The 17,228-nt window shown below is 44.6% G+C and overlaps 1 long non-coding RNA gene across 1 annotated transcript; it reads left to right on the top strand.

Annotated features, from left to right (window-relative positions):
• The first annotated feature begins 1,952 nt into the window (after positions 1-1,952).
• Positions 1,953-17,205, top strand: LOC143299977 (uncharacterized). Its single transcript, XR_013057590.1, has 3 exons — positions 1,953-2,264; positions 7,732-7,831; positions 16,901-17,205. It is a non-coding gene; the product is annotated as an uncharacterized LOC143299977 (long non-coding RNA).
• The last annotated feature ends 23 nt before the right edge of the window (positions 17,206-17,228 follow it).

Below are 17,228 nucleotides of genomic sequence, written 5' to 3'. Positions count from 1 at the left end.
TTAAAATAAAATATTTTAGTGCTGGTCTTGGTATGATCTGGTTTTGAATGCATGTTTTATTGTGGAGAAGCCGTTTGCCATGTGTGTGTGTGTGTGTGTGTGTGTGTGTGGCGGGGTGCTAGCAAGTATCCGTGCATTCGTGCGTGCGTGTGTGTGTGTGTGTGTGTGTGTGTGCCTTAGTGCGTGTTGCAGGGATGCGTTTTCTGGAGGGCGTCATGGGTAGATGGGTGATTTCCAATGTTCAGTTACGTGAGTGTATTCTGGCACGTGCTTCTCTGTGTGTGTGTGTGAGAGAGGCGGGTGGGAGTTAGGGGGGGGGGGGACAGAGAGGGTGATGGGGGGTGGGGTGGGGGGGTGTAGGTGGAGAGGGGAGGGAGGAAGGGGCATTGATGGGGGAGGAGGGGAGTGGGGGACGAAATGTAAAAGCGCTTTGAGCAGTGTTTTTGGAGAAGCGCGCTATGTAAATGTCTAGTATTACTAAAGAGCTCCCTCTTTCGCTGGGTCAAATCCCCGCACTCAGCGTGGCCTTGTCACGTGACATCCATCTTTCTCAACCCCACCCCCACCCCCCCCCCCACCCCCCCGTCCCCACACCCCTCCTTCTACCTGCTCCACACTTTACCCCCAGCTTTCTGCCAACATGTGTTTATCAGTTTTGTCTTTCATCGTTGGCAATCAGAGCTACGCATGTGTGTAAAATGACTGGTGTGTAAGTGATTTGATTTATATGTACACGTTATTCAGCGGCATGTAAACGTGTTTCTTTAATCATCAATCTTTTTTTTTTCATATCATTATTACTGGGCTGATTCTGGTGAAGTGGAAACGATGCTTTGAAGTGGGAGCCATTTGCCAGACGCTGCACCGGTGAAAGGTGTGTGTGTGTGTGTGTTAGCTGCTAATGATGCGGTTTCTCTCTCTCTCTCTCTCTCTCTCTCTCTCTCTCTCTCTCTCTCTCTCTCTCTCTTTCTCTCGATTTTTCTCTCCCTGTCTCTCTCTCTCTCTCTCTCTCTCCATCTCTCTCTATCTCCTCTATCTTTCCCCATTTCTCCCCCCCCTCTCTCCCCCTCCCCCTCCCTCTCTATCTCCATCTCTCTCTCCCTACTCTCTCTCTTCCTCTCTCTCCCTCCCCCTCTCCCCCTCTCTCTCCCGCCTCCCTCTCTCTCTCTCTCCCCTCATTCTCTCCCCATCCCTCTCTCTCTCCCCTCTCTCCCTCACTCTCCCTCTCTCCATCCCTCTCTCTCTCTCCCTCTCTCCCCTCTCTCTCCCTCTCTCCCCCTCTCTTCATCCCTCTCTCTCTCCCCCCTCTCTCTCCCGCCTCCCTCTCTCTTTCTCCCTCTCTCTCTCCCCTCTCTCCCCTCTCTCTTTTTCCCCCTCTCTCCATCCCTCTCTCTCTCTCTCTCTCTCTCCTCTCTCCATCCCTCCTTCTCTCCCCTCTCTCCCCCTCTCTCCATCCCTCTCTCTGTCTCACCCTTTCTCTCCCGCCTCTCTCTTCTTCTTGCTCCCTCTCTCTCAATCCCTCTCTCTCTCCCTCTCCCTCTCTCTCTCTCCCTCTTTCTCCCGCCTCTCCCTCTCTCTCTCTCCATCCCCCCCCCTTCTTTCTCTCTCCATCCCTCTCTCTCTCCCTCTCCCTCCCTCTACCCCCATCCTCTCTCTCTCTCTCTCTCTCTCGATGTGTGAGAGGTGACGGCGCGTGGTTGCCATGCCCACAGCAAAAGCCAAGGGAAACAAATCGATACCCGGGACAGGTGGGGTGGGTCGGAGGTGAGGGAGATGGTGAGCGGGCGGGAAGGCAGAAAGCTAATATGCTGCTTCAGTCTGCGTGTGAGACGTGTGTGTGCGTGTGTGTGTGTGTGTGTGTGTGAATCAGGGCGTCGCCTTTTTACCTGAGCGTCAATAGCAGAGTAACTCCCCCTATGTTCAGTCACTGTGCCTCTTTCCTTTTCCTTGACCCATGTGTGTGAGACGGTGTGTGTGTCTGTGTGAGTGTGTGTGTGTGTGTGTTTCTTCAACGCAGCGCGTTTTGAAAAGTTCCCCCAACCTTTTTTTTTCATTATTATTTTTTTTAATTTTTTTTTTTTTACTACCGTGAGTGAGCGTGTGTTGTGTGTGAGCGGGTTGTGTGCCGAACCCGGGTACAGCCAGTGGCTGTCAATCTACCCGTAACCGGAGCTGTGAATCTACCCGTACCCCGAAGCTGTGTGCATTGGCTGTCTTGTTGTAGTGGTGTGTGGTTCGGTCGTCGAGGTTTTCATGGCCCTCAGGTGAGAGGACTCGTTGTGTGGAACGAAAAAAAAATGTGTGTGTGTGTGGGTGTGTGTTATTCTCTCTCTCTTTCACTCTCTCTCTTTCTCTCTCCCCCCTCCCTCCCTCTGTGTGTGTGTGTGGGAGGGGGGAAGGGGGTGTTATTCTCTCTCTCTTTCACTCTCTTTCTCTCTCTCCCCCCTCCCTCTGTGTGTGTGTGGGGGGGGGGAGGGGGGTGTTATTCGCTCTCTCTTTCACTCTCTCTCTTTCTCTCTCTCCCTCTGTGTGTGTGCGTGTGTGTGTGTGTGTGTGTGTGTGTGTGTGTGTGTGTGTGTGTGTGTGTTATTCTCTCTCTCTTTCTCTCTCTCCCCCCTCCCTCTGTGTGTGTGTGTGTGGGGGGGGGGGTGTTATTCTCTCTCTCTTTCACTCTCTCTCTTTCTCTCTCTCTCCCCTCTCTCTCTCTGAGTGTGTGTGTGTGTGTGTGTGTGTGTGTGTGTGTGTGTGTGTGTGTGTGTGTGTGTGACTCTCTCTCTTCCATTCTCTCTCACACTCCCGTTTTTTTTCTCTCTCTCACTCTCTCTCACAAAATGATGAAAGTGCCTTGACGAAAATGGAACCTTATATTTTTCTGCAAAGCAGCGTAGGGACGATGCTGTGTTCGTACAGCTTAGGTTTTATGGAGCTCTCATGCGTTTCGTTTGCACCACTTGTGTTTACGTTTTTTGGGGTGTTTTTTTTATAATCCACGCTGGGATTATGACTACCACCCGTTTAACGATTTCTTATACCCCCTTCTGTAGTAGTAGTAGTAGTAGTAGGAGTAGGAGGAGGAGGAGGAGGAGTGGTGGTGGTTGTAGTAGAGTGCCAGTAAAACGACAGCAGTGTCAGTATCGTCATCGTTATTATTATTATTATTGTTGTCATTATTATTTTTATTATCACTGATTAGAAGTAACAGTAGCAGCAACAGCAGTAGTAGTAGTAGTAGTAGTAGTGTTGTTGTTGTTGTTGTTCTTATTTTTTTTAATTATATTTTTTGGCTGTTTTCATCATCATTATTATTATTTAGGCCTCATCTTGAAAATATGCCCTAGCCGTTCACAGATAGAAAAACGCCAATTACTGATAATGATAAGAATGGGTACTTACATAACACACTATCCAGAAATCTGCTCTAGGTGCTTTACGATTTACAAAAAAACTTTTGTTTGCACATTACATGTGTGTGTACATACATACACCAAAATGTGACTAACAAACTAAACACGCACGCACGCACGCGCGCGCACACACGCACACACACACACACACACACACACACACACACACACACACACACACACACGCACACACACAGAGGTAATAGAGACAGAGAGACAAACACATTTGCACACACACGAACACACACACGAACACACACACACACACACACACACACACACACACACACACACACACACTTCGAACACACACGCTCATTGTCATACACAGTCATCTGCCAACCATTCTGCTGCTTCTGTCCTTCTCATATTCTTTTTTTTTTTTTCTTCTTCTCTTCTTCTGAACTATTGTAGAAATAAAACAATAGAAAAATCCTTTGTGACTGGCCTTTATATGTCCTTGGCCTGTGCGAAGGAGCTTTCTATCCTGTCACTCTTTTTTCACCCTGTCTGATTCAGTGAATCTTTTGTACCCCCTTTATAATAAATACCACGTGGTTCACGGTCGGTTCCAAAAGTGACATCGCCTACAGGATGAATCTCAAAAGTTTTATTTTTTTATTTTAATGTTTCAATCCTTTTATCCAAATTCTCTTATCGAAATTAAGTAATTTCCCCTTTAACTCAGTCTATTACATTTGGTGCTTCCAAACAAGCATGTTTTAATTATTTAAATCTCATAAGTAAATAGACGCCCTTACCACTCAGTTTACGCTTTTACAAATATACACACACACACATATATATATATAGGTATATACTTGTGTAAATATATATATATATATATATCCGTGTGTGTGTGTGTATGCGTGCGTGCGTGCGTGCGTGCGTGTGTGTGTGTGTGTGTGTGTGTGTGTGTGTGTGTACAGATACATATACAGACGGATACGACAGAAGACCATAGCAGGTCAGGGAGTGGCCACTACCATTCTGTGATGGCAGTCCTACCTGGTCCATTTCGCAACACCTTCTGTCATGCTTACACACACACACACACACACACACACACACACACACACACACACACACACACACACTAACAAACACACTAACACACACACACACACACACACACACACACACACACACACACACACACACACTCAGACATACACAACGGATATACACACACACATGCAACACACACACACACACACACACACACACACACACACACACACACACACACACACACACACACACACACACACACACACACACACACACACACACAAATAAACGAAGAACGATGATACACCCATGTCATTTCGCAAGATCTAAAGACATTCCGCTTCGCGGAAGGGCGAGCGTATTTGTGCTGTGTACTTGAATATTGATTTTGTTTAGAATTTGCGTCTTCTATGGGTGAAATATGAATCAACAGAATGCATTAATACAATAGGGACATAATACATTAAATCACACATACATTACGAAACGTAAAGTGGTAATATACCAAAGAGACTGGTCTTTCACGTTTAGCTTTGCAAACAAAGGCAACAAATACATAAACAGCAAAGTGCATTCGAAAAGAAAATTAAGAACATACATTTCTTACAAGAAAAAACAAACAAACTATTCTTCACCCCTTAACTGACACACTTTACATGTCAGTCACTGCTTGTTTGGGTAGAAGAGGGTGCGGGGGAAGAGGAGAACTTTTTGTATATTATTTGAATTATTATATGAAAATAATTATGCATACAGTATTTTTGCATATCTGATACAGGAGGGAAAAGTTCGGATACAGAATTTTATTTTTAAAAAAATGGAAATGAACCAGGTGGAGAGGAAAAGGGAGATGGAAAAGGAAGAGAGAGAGAGAGAGAGAGGGGGGGGGGGTCCCATTAATGTGTAATGCAATGTTTGAAAAAGAAAACTATGCCTGAAAATTATCAAGATGATAGTCATATAGATAGGAAATATCGCCCCCCCTCCCCCCTAGCTCCCCACCCCCCACCCCCGCCCCACTTTAAAAAAAAAAATTTGTATATACATCAAAACGTATCAGCAATATCTCTATTAGGGGTGACAAAGTGTTCTTGTTTCTGGTCTCTTTCCAAACACCTTCCAAAACTTCCCTGTTCAACATGTAAAAGACCTGAGGAGCCTGATGCATTGCTTGGTTCTAGCTTTTTGACAGTTACACGTGACTAACTGCCTACGTTGATCAGTTCCATACTACACACACAGTTTGTAGCTGGTTACGACCATACTATGCTCTTCCGTCCGAGCAATGTGACTGACTCTGGGCCGTGGCAGGGGTGTGAGCAACTGCCGAAAGGGTCGTCTGTTTGTCTTCAGCTTGCTTTACACTTCTGTTTGTCTTCAACTTGCTTTACACTTCTCTCTGTCTCCACTTTCTTCTTTCTTTTTCTTTCTTTTCTCTCTCCCCCCTCCCCCCTCTCCCCCCCCCCTACTGTTGATGTCTCCATGTAGTGTGTGTGTGTGTGTGTGTGTGTGTGTGTGTGTTGTGTGTGTGTGTGTGTGTGTGTGTGTTGTGTGTGTGTGTTGTGGTTGTGTGTGTGTTCTCTGTGCGTGCGCGTACACACGCGTCCCGCGTGTGTTGAGCATGTTTCGTACTTTTATTTTTAGTATTTTCCTTGCGCGTGCGCGCGCGCCCACACACACACACACACACACACACACACACACACACACACACACACACAGATATAGACAGACTATTGGAAAAAAAAAAGTTTCATATTAGGCGTTTATTCGCAGTATTAAGATTATGATTTTTTTTCTCCTTCTTCTTCTTCTTCTTCTTCTTCTTCGTCGTCGTCGTCGTCGTCGTCGTCTTGTTGCAATGTTGTGAGAAAGAAAAGAATAGAACTGACAACTTAAATGTGATGAAACCTCAAAGTCTGAAGACACAATACAAACATGATATGAAGATAAACATTCGTGGGCAAATTTTGCCAGTCTGGCTGTAATTCTTTTTGTAATATAAGCTCGCTGGGCTTGGCATTTGGACGACCTATGTCTTTGAAGAATCTGCTTATGTGAATATTGTACTTCTCACAAGTGTCTTAAAGATGAATTTCGTCTTCTTAACTCTTACAGGTAGCACAGTCTTTTGCTCTTTCGGTGTTTTTTTGTTTTTTTTTTATACCATCCATGTTCGATCATTTAGTCATGAGCGCTGATTCGTAACATAGTGCTTGTCTGTGTTTTCTATTAGCTTTTTTTATTTTATTTTTTTCATTTAAAATAAAAAAAATTTACAGCCTTCTTGTAAAAATCTACTTCAGATGAACTGCTTTGTTTCCGCTTTCAGAGTTTCACATGTTCACTTTCCAGCTTCTCGGATATAGCACACTTTGATCTTTTTACACTAAAAGTGAACTGATTTTTCCAAACATGATCTATTCCAGTGCTAGTTAATACATTTAATGTATCTTTTAAAAATAACGATTAGCAACTGAATATTTTTGTTTGTTTGCCGATACATACAAGTGAATTTTGAGGAAGTTCTAATATTTTTTATGTGTATCCCATAGCCAGTAATTTGGTTTACCATTTTAGGCTAACAAGGAATCTTAATTCTCCCAAAACTAAAGAACCATTGCACTTTTATGTAACAGGACAATTTTCAAGTGGCGATTTACTTAAAAGACAATTACTGAAAATTTCAAATAAATCAAATGAAACATCTCCTTCAGCATGATATGAAAACCAAACTTCTGCCCCATATGTTGCTATAGGTGTAGTTAAAGTATCATATAAGTGACACTTGATATCTATATCGTTATTTATATTGCGAAATGTTCTGAGTTGCACATACAGAGCCTTATTTGCTTGATATTTTTTTAGATAACCCGATGCTCGAACCTGCCGCTTCTGTGAAATATAACCCATAAATATTCATATTCTTCTATTGTTTCGATTATGTTCTCTCCACAGTTAAAATGTACGGGTACAGTAAGGTAAAGTTTAAAAAAAAAAGAAAAAAAGATTACTTTTGTGTTCTTCTCTACTGAATCACAGTCACCATTGACTGCAATATGAGTACAAAACGTTATTTGTTTTGTATAAGCCTCTTTATATAACAATAAAAAAAACAAACAACAACAACAAAAACAAAGTCATGCATATGCAAAAAAGACAAGGGATTCTACTTGATGAAGAACTGTCAATCGTGGTGGAATTCACATGTCATATCTGTGGTGATATCATTAATAAGAAACTAAAAAATAAGAAATTGACTGTGTGTGTGGTGAAGGCTGATCGATATTGTCCTAATGGGCGTTGTCTCGCGCAGTCATGACTGATTTGACAACCTTGGGGACGGCAGTGTTGCTGGGTTTCATCGATTTTTCCTTCTGCCTACCTGGTGCACGGGTCCTTAAAACGTCCACATGGTACACAGTGTGTGTTGTGTTGTGTTGTGTTGTGTTGTGTGTGTGTGTGTGTGTGTGTGTGTGTGTCTGTGTGTGTCTGTGTGTGTGACACACAGAGAGAGAGAGAGAGAGAGAGAGAGTATGTTCATGTGTGTTTGTGTGTGTGAGAGAGAGAGAGAGAGTGCATGTGTGCATGTGTATGTGTATGTGTGTGTGTGTTGTTTGTTGTTTTGTAATACACAGCGTCTGTGACTGTCTCTTGTTCGTGTTCTTCTTGCTCTTCTTTCTGTTGTTGTTGTTGTCTGTGTCGTCGTTGTCGTCGTCGTCTTCTTCGAGCTGACAGGAGCGTGTAAGTTGCATCATCATCATCATCATCACCAGTTGTACTTTTTTGATGCCAAGCATGTCGGCGTACCCAGTTGGAACAAACAGGTGATGATGAGCGAATAATAGACACATCATGATACCAGATCTTCCTTCTAGACCGGTGGCCTTCTGGTGAAACACTCTCACTTATATCTTCCACCCGGAGAAAAAAAACGAACTTAAGCTTCGGTTTCAGTTGCTTGCTAACTGATGCGCTGGTTAGGCATCTCCTCTCCTCCTCTTCCTCCTCCTCCTCCTCCATATCTTCTTCTTCTGCTCCTCCTCCTTTCCCTCCACCTCCTTCTTTCTCTTCCTCCTCCTCCTTGTTCTTCTCCCCCTACTCCTCCTCCTCCTCCTCCTTGTTGTTCTTCTTTCTTTCTTCTTCCTCCTTCTGCTTCTTCTTCTTTTTCTTTCTTACTCCCTTCCTCCTCCCCCTTCTTCTTGAAAATAGGAAGTGGGGGTACTGGCTGAATTGATTCTCATGATCCATTTCAAGCTAAACTGGAATCTATCCATCAGGACGGGGAGTAAACTCTGCCTAGGCGGGGTCAGTTCTGTTTGTTGAAGTAAACCCCGGGGCTGATTTCAGGCTAGTCAACATAGACCAGGGGGGTTAATCTGGGCTAGCCAGGTTTAACCCTATGGGAAATATAACAAGGGGGCTACGGAAAGGCCGCTACACCGGAACACCTGATAAGACTTGAATCAGCCTGGCCACACCAAAACACTCTGTGGTGTAACGGCACCACTGACATTTCAGCTAAGCAGTGTACTTTCCTCAGGGGTACTGGTGTCTTCTTTTGGCAAGAGGCGGACATGTGTTACTGTTCACTGATAAACAGCTGGACGCTTTCTCTGAGGAGAAAGGACAAAGTGAGGAAGTGTGTGGTCTGTGACTCACACTGTTGTGGTGCGCTGTGTTGCACAGTGCGAGAGAGAGAGAGAGAGAGAGAGAGAGAGAGAGAGAGAGAGAGCTGAACACTGAAATGTTTAATGTCATTAGCTGTAAAGCTCCAGTGACCTGGTAGGAACTTGTCGGAACAAAATGGTGCAAAACAGATAAAATGAATCAGAAAGGAAAAACAGAATTGAAACAACATAAACCAATAAGGGATTTACGACGCTTTGGCATTTTGTCATTAGCTTAAGGTACATGTGACAGGGGAGTAATTTGCCTTTTTTTCAGTCGTTCGTCTCCAAGGTTTGGGCAGTATACAGAAAACAAAGTACATATAAATCATATAATAAATGTTCACGCATGTAACATCGACACACATCATAATTATCGGTACAAACACATACTTAAGTACATATAAATCATGAAATAATTATTTATGCCTGATCATCAAAACCCATTATATCAATACGATCACATCATATAATTACAATGTCGAGATTGACGATCCAAATGTAGCCCTTTCTTTTAATCCAAGGCTTTTCCCTCATTAGATAAAGAGAGAGAGATAGGGAGAGACAGACAGACAGAAGACAGAGGGAGAATTTTGAAACTGGGAAAGCTTTCATTGATCTGGGCCATTGCCCAAATCAAATAAACCAATGTTGTCAATGACTAAAAAAAAAAAAAAAAAAAAAAAAAAAAAAAAAACCGAAGTGGTTACGTGACTACAGGAGTAAATACTGACAACAGAAAATTTGCGTTTAATCAGATTAGCTCGTTATTTTAGAGAGCCGCATGCATCTTTCCTCATTCCGGGCCCTTTGCGATGTATTCGGTAAGGTCAACAATATTTTAGCGTTTGGTGGGTTAATGGCTATTCTTACCTGTAGGAAGAAAATCTTTTCAACATATCATGGAGACAGAGAGAGGAAGAGGTGGGTTGAGGTGGGGGTGTTGGGTGGGGGTGCTGGGGGGTCTGCACTGTCTCCAGGGCTCGAGTCTGGTATGACGGGCGCAATAGCTGAGTGGTGAAAGCGTTGGACTTTCAATCTGAGGGTTCCGGGTTCGAATCTTGGTAACGGGCGCCTGGTGGGTAAATGGTGGGGATTTTTACGATCTATGAGAAATATGTGCAGACCTGCTGGTGCATGAAACCCCCCTTCATGTGTATACGGCAAGCAGAAAATCAAATACGCACGTTAAAGATCCTGTAATCCATGTCAGCGTTCGGAGGGTTATGAAAACAAGAACATACCCAGCAAGCACGCACCCAAAAACGGAGTATGGCTGCCTACATGGCGGGGTAAAAACGGTCATACACGTAAAAGCTCACTCGTGTACATACGAGTGAACGTGGGAGTTGCAGCCCACGAAGAAGAAGAAGAAGAAGAGTCTGGCATCGTCCAGTCTTGGTATTCTGCCCCCCCTCCCTCCCCCCCCCCCCGCTAGACCTTCAATCGGTGCACGCCCCCCCCCCACCCCAATCCTCTACCTCCCCTCCCCTCCCCTCCCCTTCCCCACCTTTCCTTCCTGTTCCTTCTTCCTGTCTGTCTTTCCAATGGACTCTGAACGCCTGTTACAGTGGTGTCTTGGCCTAGTGGTAACGCTTAGGAAGCGAGAGAATCTGAACGCACTGGTTCGCCTGTGTTTTCTCCCCCCTTAACTAGACCTTCAGTGGTGGTCTGGACGCCGGTCATTCGGATGATGAGAGGATAAACCTGTGCGCAGCATGTACTTAGCGCATGTAAAAGAACCCACGGCAACAGAAAGGTTGTCCCTGGCAAAATTCTATAGATAAACACACTTGAAAGGAAAACAAATAAAACTGCAGGCAGAAAAATAATACAAAAGATGGGTGGCGTTCTAACTGTAGTGACGTGCTTTCCCTGGGGAGAGCAGCCCGAATTTCACACACAGAAATATGCTATGACGAAAAGAGGAATAAATTATAACGCCATGGGGAGGAAGCGAGGGCGGGGTGACTGATTCAGTCTGTGCACCGCCCGGGCAAAAAGCGAAAAGTGAGGTGGCGGCTGAATCAACAGGTGGAGTCCACCCTGAAGCCAGGTGTCTCTGGCACCATCGATCGGCACTTGACAGACTGCACACGTCAGCACGGGACAACCGGGTTTTGCTGCCACTGTCTTCCAACTCTCGCTCAGTCTCCCAGAGGCGTGGCTACCACGTGGTCCCTTCTTCCTGTCATGTGATGCACTGTGATGTATCAGCTGACCACAACGATGTAGAAATGACGCACGATCTTTGTCCCTGGTTCTAAAAAAAACAACAACTTTAATCAGAAAACACATTGAACGTGTGCACCATAAACAGCTGACCAACCACAAGCTAAGCCTGTATACCACGCTCAACGTGTGGTCAGTTCGTGTTTCTGTTGGCTCACTCTGGTCAACGACACACAAGCGCAGTCACGATGACATTAATGTTCTGCTATCGCAGACAAATGACGGTCACTGGCTGACGTCAATGTTTCCATTTTGAGCAGCAGTGGTTATGATTATACAGGAAGGTACGGCGGTAAATGTAAACATAATCATCGTCACTCACCGTTCACAACAAATGGAGGGAAAATGTCCCTTGGGGAGAAAATGAAAAAAGTGGAATCGTTAATGTACCCCCCTCGCCCCCCTCTCCCACTCCCCCACACACCACCACCCTAGACAAGACATGTTTATGTGAGTAAACTGCACGGGGCCACACAAGGATGTTATATATTTGATATAGTTATATTTTGCGTCAATCTTGTCACTGACGATTCACGACGATGGGAGGGACGCGGGAGCTGCCGCGCTTTGACACACACACACACACACACACACACACACACACACACACACACACACACACACACACACACACATATATATATATATATATATATATATATGTATGTATTTGTTGTTATTGTGTATTCCTGGATCACACCACCACTCCGCCACTCCCCCGAAAACGTAGTATGACTGCCAACATGGCCGGTAGTGAAAACGGTCATACACGTACAAGTGAACGTGGGAATCACAGTTCGCGGACGACAACGACGACAAGAAGAAGAAGAAGAAGAAGAAGAAGAAGAAGGAGGAGGAGGAGGAGGAGAAAAAGAAACAGTAGCAGAAGAAGAAAAAGGAAGAGAGAGAAAGAGAGAGTGAGAGAGAGTCTTTTACTGCCATCGGGGAAGTGAATTCATATCCACCGTATCTAGGAACATATGATGACAAGGCTCAATCCTCTCCTTCCGCCGTTTTAACCCCTCCCCAGCCAAAGTCAGGTACCCATTCACACCTGGGTGTTACAGTCAGTCGTGTCCGACTATGACCACGACAGCAGAGGAGGCAACTGCTGTCCCAACTGTCTGGGTTAGAATTTGATTACAGTGGAGAGTGTCTTGCCCAGGTTACATCCCCACTCTCTCAGCCAGGAGGATTTTAGGACAGTTGGCGTTGGGATCATTCCCCAAAGGTCAACTAATAATAATAATAATAATAATGGTATTTATATAGCGCTGGATCTTGTGCAGAGACAAATCAAAGCGCTTTCGCACGAGTCATTCACACGCATGCATAACTCTAATACTGCAGAAACTAAAGACAAGGAAGGGCAGGCAAGGGAGGCTATTTTGGGAAGAGGTGGGTTTTAAGGCCAGACTTGAAAGAGCTGAGTGTGGAGACTTGACGAAGCGAAAAAGGAAGTTCATTCCAATCGCAAGGTCCAGAAACAGAGAAAGAACGGCGGCCAATAGTCGAGTGTTTGAATCTGGGTATGCGTAAACAGAGTGGATCCGAGGCCGATCGTAGTGAGCGAGATGGAGTGTAGAGGTGAAGGCAGCCGCAGAGATAGGAAGGGGCAGTTTTGTGAATGCATCTATAACATAGAGTGCTGATCTTGTACTTTATTCGGTATGAGACAGGGAGCCAGTGGAGATGTTGCAAAAGAGGAGTGATGTGCTCAGATCTTTTCTGTCTGAGGACGAGTCGGGCAGCAGAGTTTTGTATGCGCTGAAGGGGCTGAATGGATGAAGCAGGCAGACCAGACAATAAAGAGTTACAGTAGTCAAGGCGAGAGAGAATGAGAGAAACGACAAGTCTAGATGTTGCGTCAGTGGATAGATATTTCCGGACGGCACTGATGCGTCGCAGTTGACAGTAGCAAGACTGACATGTCTGACTGATAAATTTTTGCATGGACAGTGTATTGTCAAGGACAACACCGAGGTTCCTGACTGACGTGGAAAGAGGGATGGATGTACTGCCAAGTTTGATTGTGTCAATTGTGATGGAAGACAGTTTTTGTTTAGTTCCTATGATCATTGCTTCAAGGCTGCAGCACTACTAGCCAGTGCATTCTTGTCTCCTAGTTTGAGAGTCATAGTCCTTCACAAAAGACGGAGATGTTAATGACTTCCCATTGCGATGGAGAGACCATTGATCAAACAGCTCTCACTCTGCTGTCGGCCCAACTGGAAGTTCATGTCAACAGCTGGGTACAGTGAGGGAAATCGGAGTACGAAATCCAGAACTAATCAACTGCAAGCAATGCTGGACATTTGATGGCGCACGTGAATGGCGGATTCCATTGAAGTGAACACGTTGACACTGGTGTGACGGAGTGGAGGAAAAGTTCAGGTTTTCAAGACATGAGGCGTTGTGAGTATGAAAATCTTTCATGCCATTTGCTTTGAACGAAAAGCGAGCAGGTGTGTGTGTGTGTGTGTGTGTGTGTGTGTGTGTGTGAACGTGGTGTTCCAAACTTTCTCACGGTGAAAAGTTAATGGCTTGTTGTGAAAGAAATGGGTACGCCCAACTTTGTACATGATATCTCCTTTTATCGATGTTGTCTGTGATGTGGAATCAGTTGTCGAAGAGTTCGATTCTTCACCTACCCCTCAGTTCATCACCTTTTCTCAGTCTTCTGGAACGGTTTTTTTTTCTTTTCTTTTTTTTTCTCTCAAGGCCTGACTAAGCGCGTTGGGTTACGCTGCTGATCAGGCATCTGCTTGGCAGATGTGGTGTAGCGTATTATGATTTGTCCGAACGCTGTGACGCCTCCTTGAGCTACTGATACTGATACTGATACTGATTCTACCACCGTGAACCGAAATTAGAAGACGCTGTGGTCATGATGTAGTATCCTAAATTGAGATGCCCATTTCAACGCTTAAATTTCGTGCATAGTTGGAAGCGATATTACCATTACTAGGTGGTTTTGGACTCTATTCAATCTGCGGCCTTCTGGTCACGTCGATTTTGGTTAGACCTGAAGGTGACTTGGGTGTGCACAGCGCTAGAGAGGGATTGATTGATTGATTGATGATTTATTGTCAAAAGCATTTACAGCCATTTTGACAAGGGGGGGTTACAAAGAACAACAACTAATTAAGCAAATACCACGAAACACACACCGCAACAACTGTACGCAAGAAAAGGGTAGGGAAAAAGAACAACAAAAGAGCAAACAACATGTGGACCATCCACGGTCATAGTTCATTTGCTTATATAATAATTAGTGAATCCGTTTATTCATTAGCATTAGGGGTCATCTGTATATAATTATGTACCTTTTACTTGATTCTTTATACTGTCTGTCCATTTTCTAGTGCTTTCTGCCTACAGTTAAGTGCTACGGTAAGAAATTTTGACATAGCTGTTACCATCACTTCGTTCTCGTTTTTTAGCACGTGTTGCATGCGGGTCAAGTCATCAACGGGACTTGATTCTATGTTGAATGGATATCTGTTTCGGGCGAGAGAGGGAGAGAGAGAGAGGGGGTGGGGGAGGGGAGAGAGTGAGCGGTAGACCACGGGTCTTTATTTCATGGTATCTGAATGAATGACTAAATAAATAGATAAATGGCTGGGTAAAGAAAACAAGATAAAAATTGAAATTGATAAAAATAAATAAATAAATAAATAAATAACCGGAGGCGGATCTGGGGTATGGGGGGTGGGTGTGGGGAGGAGGGGGGGGCGGTGTGGGGGGTGGGGGGGGCAGTCCTGGCGTGTCACCTTCTCACTGGGATCCTTTCAAAAGCCTTCTTTTCTGTGGAGAGGTTGAATGGGGAAGGACGGGCAGCGACAGTTGTATCGGGATCTTTCCTTGTACCGTCGACGGTGACACGCTGTGTACACACGTCAAGTACACACCCGTCGCTGATGGTGTATGGGTAGGGTCATCTGAAGTAATCATGTACTGCTTCTTCTTCCAGTTTCATGTTCTTCTTGTTCTTCCTCTTCTTCTTCCTCCTTCCCCTTCCTTTTCTTTTGTTTTTTTTTTTTGTTTTTTTTTGTTTTTGTTCTTGTTGTTCTTGTTATTGTTCTTGTTTTTATTGTTGTTGTTCTTCTTCTAACTCATCGTCCTCGCCCTCCTCCTCCTCTTCCTCCTCCTCCTTCTTTTTCTTCTTCTAATCCTCCTCCTCCTCCTTCTTCTTCTTTTTCTGTTCTTCCTCCTCCTCCTCTTCTTCTTCGTCTTCTTCTAATCCTCCTCCTCCTTCTTCTTCTTTTTCTCCTCCTCCTCCTCCTTCTCCTTTTCTTCTTCGTCTTCTTTTTCTTCTCCTTCTCCTCCTACTTCTAACCCCCCCTCCTTCTTCTTTTTCTTCTCCTCCTCCTCCTTATTCTCCTCCTCCTCCTCCTCCTTCTTCTTCTTCTTCTCCTCCTTCTTCTGCTTCTGCACAAGCTTTTTCTACATCCAGCCCTCAGGGCAAAAAGAGAATTAAATCAAAATAATCACCAAAATAAGAGAGGGTTGCTGAAACATAGATATGACTTCCGGACACACGTAGATACATGTATGTATACACACACACGCACACGCGCGCGTGCGCACACACACACACACACACACACACACACACACGCACACACGCACGCACGCACGCACGCACACACGCACACATACAGTTATAATACTTGCATTCTTGGCGGAAAAAAACAAAGTTTCGCTGTGCTTTTTGTGCGTTTATGATTTTGTCTGTTTGTTTCTTTGCTTTCTTCTTTGTTTGTTTGTTTGTATCAGCTTCTTTTGGATGCAACATTTCATGAATAAAACATGAACGGTAACCAGATGATCTGTCGCAAATTGTTCGGTTTAATTATCTAAGCTTACCTAGTACATTTTCTGAATACTGTTCCTGACGGTTTTTGTGTATGTGAATGACAAGTGTTTGTCAGTGCACGATGTCTAAGAACGTTACGAGCTAACGCTTCGCTTTTTTGTCGAAAAAAAAATCATTCGACAACGTGCATTGTTCATGGGAGTCACACACACACACACACACACACACGTGTGTGCACACTTTCACACACATGACAGTCATTCGCAGATACAGATCTTGTTATCATATCTTGTCATGTATCATACCATATCATCTCCTCTCATCCCATCTCATCTCATCTGACCTAACCTGACCTTACCTTCATCTTCTGGCCGTAGTAACAATGTCCATTTTTCTGTCAGTGTGAGGACAACATGGTGTATTATTATTATTATATTTTTTTGTTTGTTTTGTTTTGTTTTGTTTTGTACGCTTATAGTTGACTTCATCAAGTTTTTGCGCCTTATACATATTATTATTAGTAGTAGTAGTTCTTTTTTTAATGTATTTATCTATCATTTATTTCTTTTGTTTTTCTCAAGGCCTGACTAAGCGCGTTGGGTTACGCTGCTGGTCAGGCATCTGCTTGGCAGATGTGGTGTAGCGAATTTGTCCGAACGCAGTGACGCCTCCTTGAGCTACTGAAAACTGAAAACTGAAACTGATGGCTGAAGCAGTGTGCTGCAGTCACTCACTCACTCGCCTTGTGGTTTGCTTTCCTGCAGGTTGTGAGAGCAACACGGAAGTGAATACATCACCCCTCGCCCAAACCCTACCCCTCTCTGTACCCTCCCCTTCCTCCCTCCCTCCCTCCCCTTCCCTCTCCAGTCCCACGCGTCACACCGGTCAGTCAGTGGTCAGTCCCCGTTAGTTCCGTGACACGTGGTCCAGTGCTGTCTTCTGGCAGACGTCAACAGGAGGAAAGACATTTCTGTACGTGAGGTTTGCCAGAACATGGCACTGCACTGAACTTGCTTCACAGGAATAAAAAGCTAATTCCCGTGACATACACGGCACACAAGGGAAGAGACAACCGCCCACCCACCACCACCC

Source organism: Babylonia areolata, chromosome 25 (genome assembly GCF_041734735.1).
Source record: "Babylonia areolata isolate BAREFJ2019XMU chromosome 25, ASM4173473v1, whole genome shotgun sequence".
NCBI lineage: Eukaryota > Metazoa > Mollusca > Gastropoda > Neogastropoda > Buccinidae > Babylonia > Babylonia areolata.
Note: the sequence above shows the minus strand (reverse complement) of the source record. Positions and strands in the feature narration are given on the sequence as shown.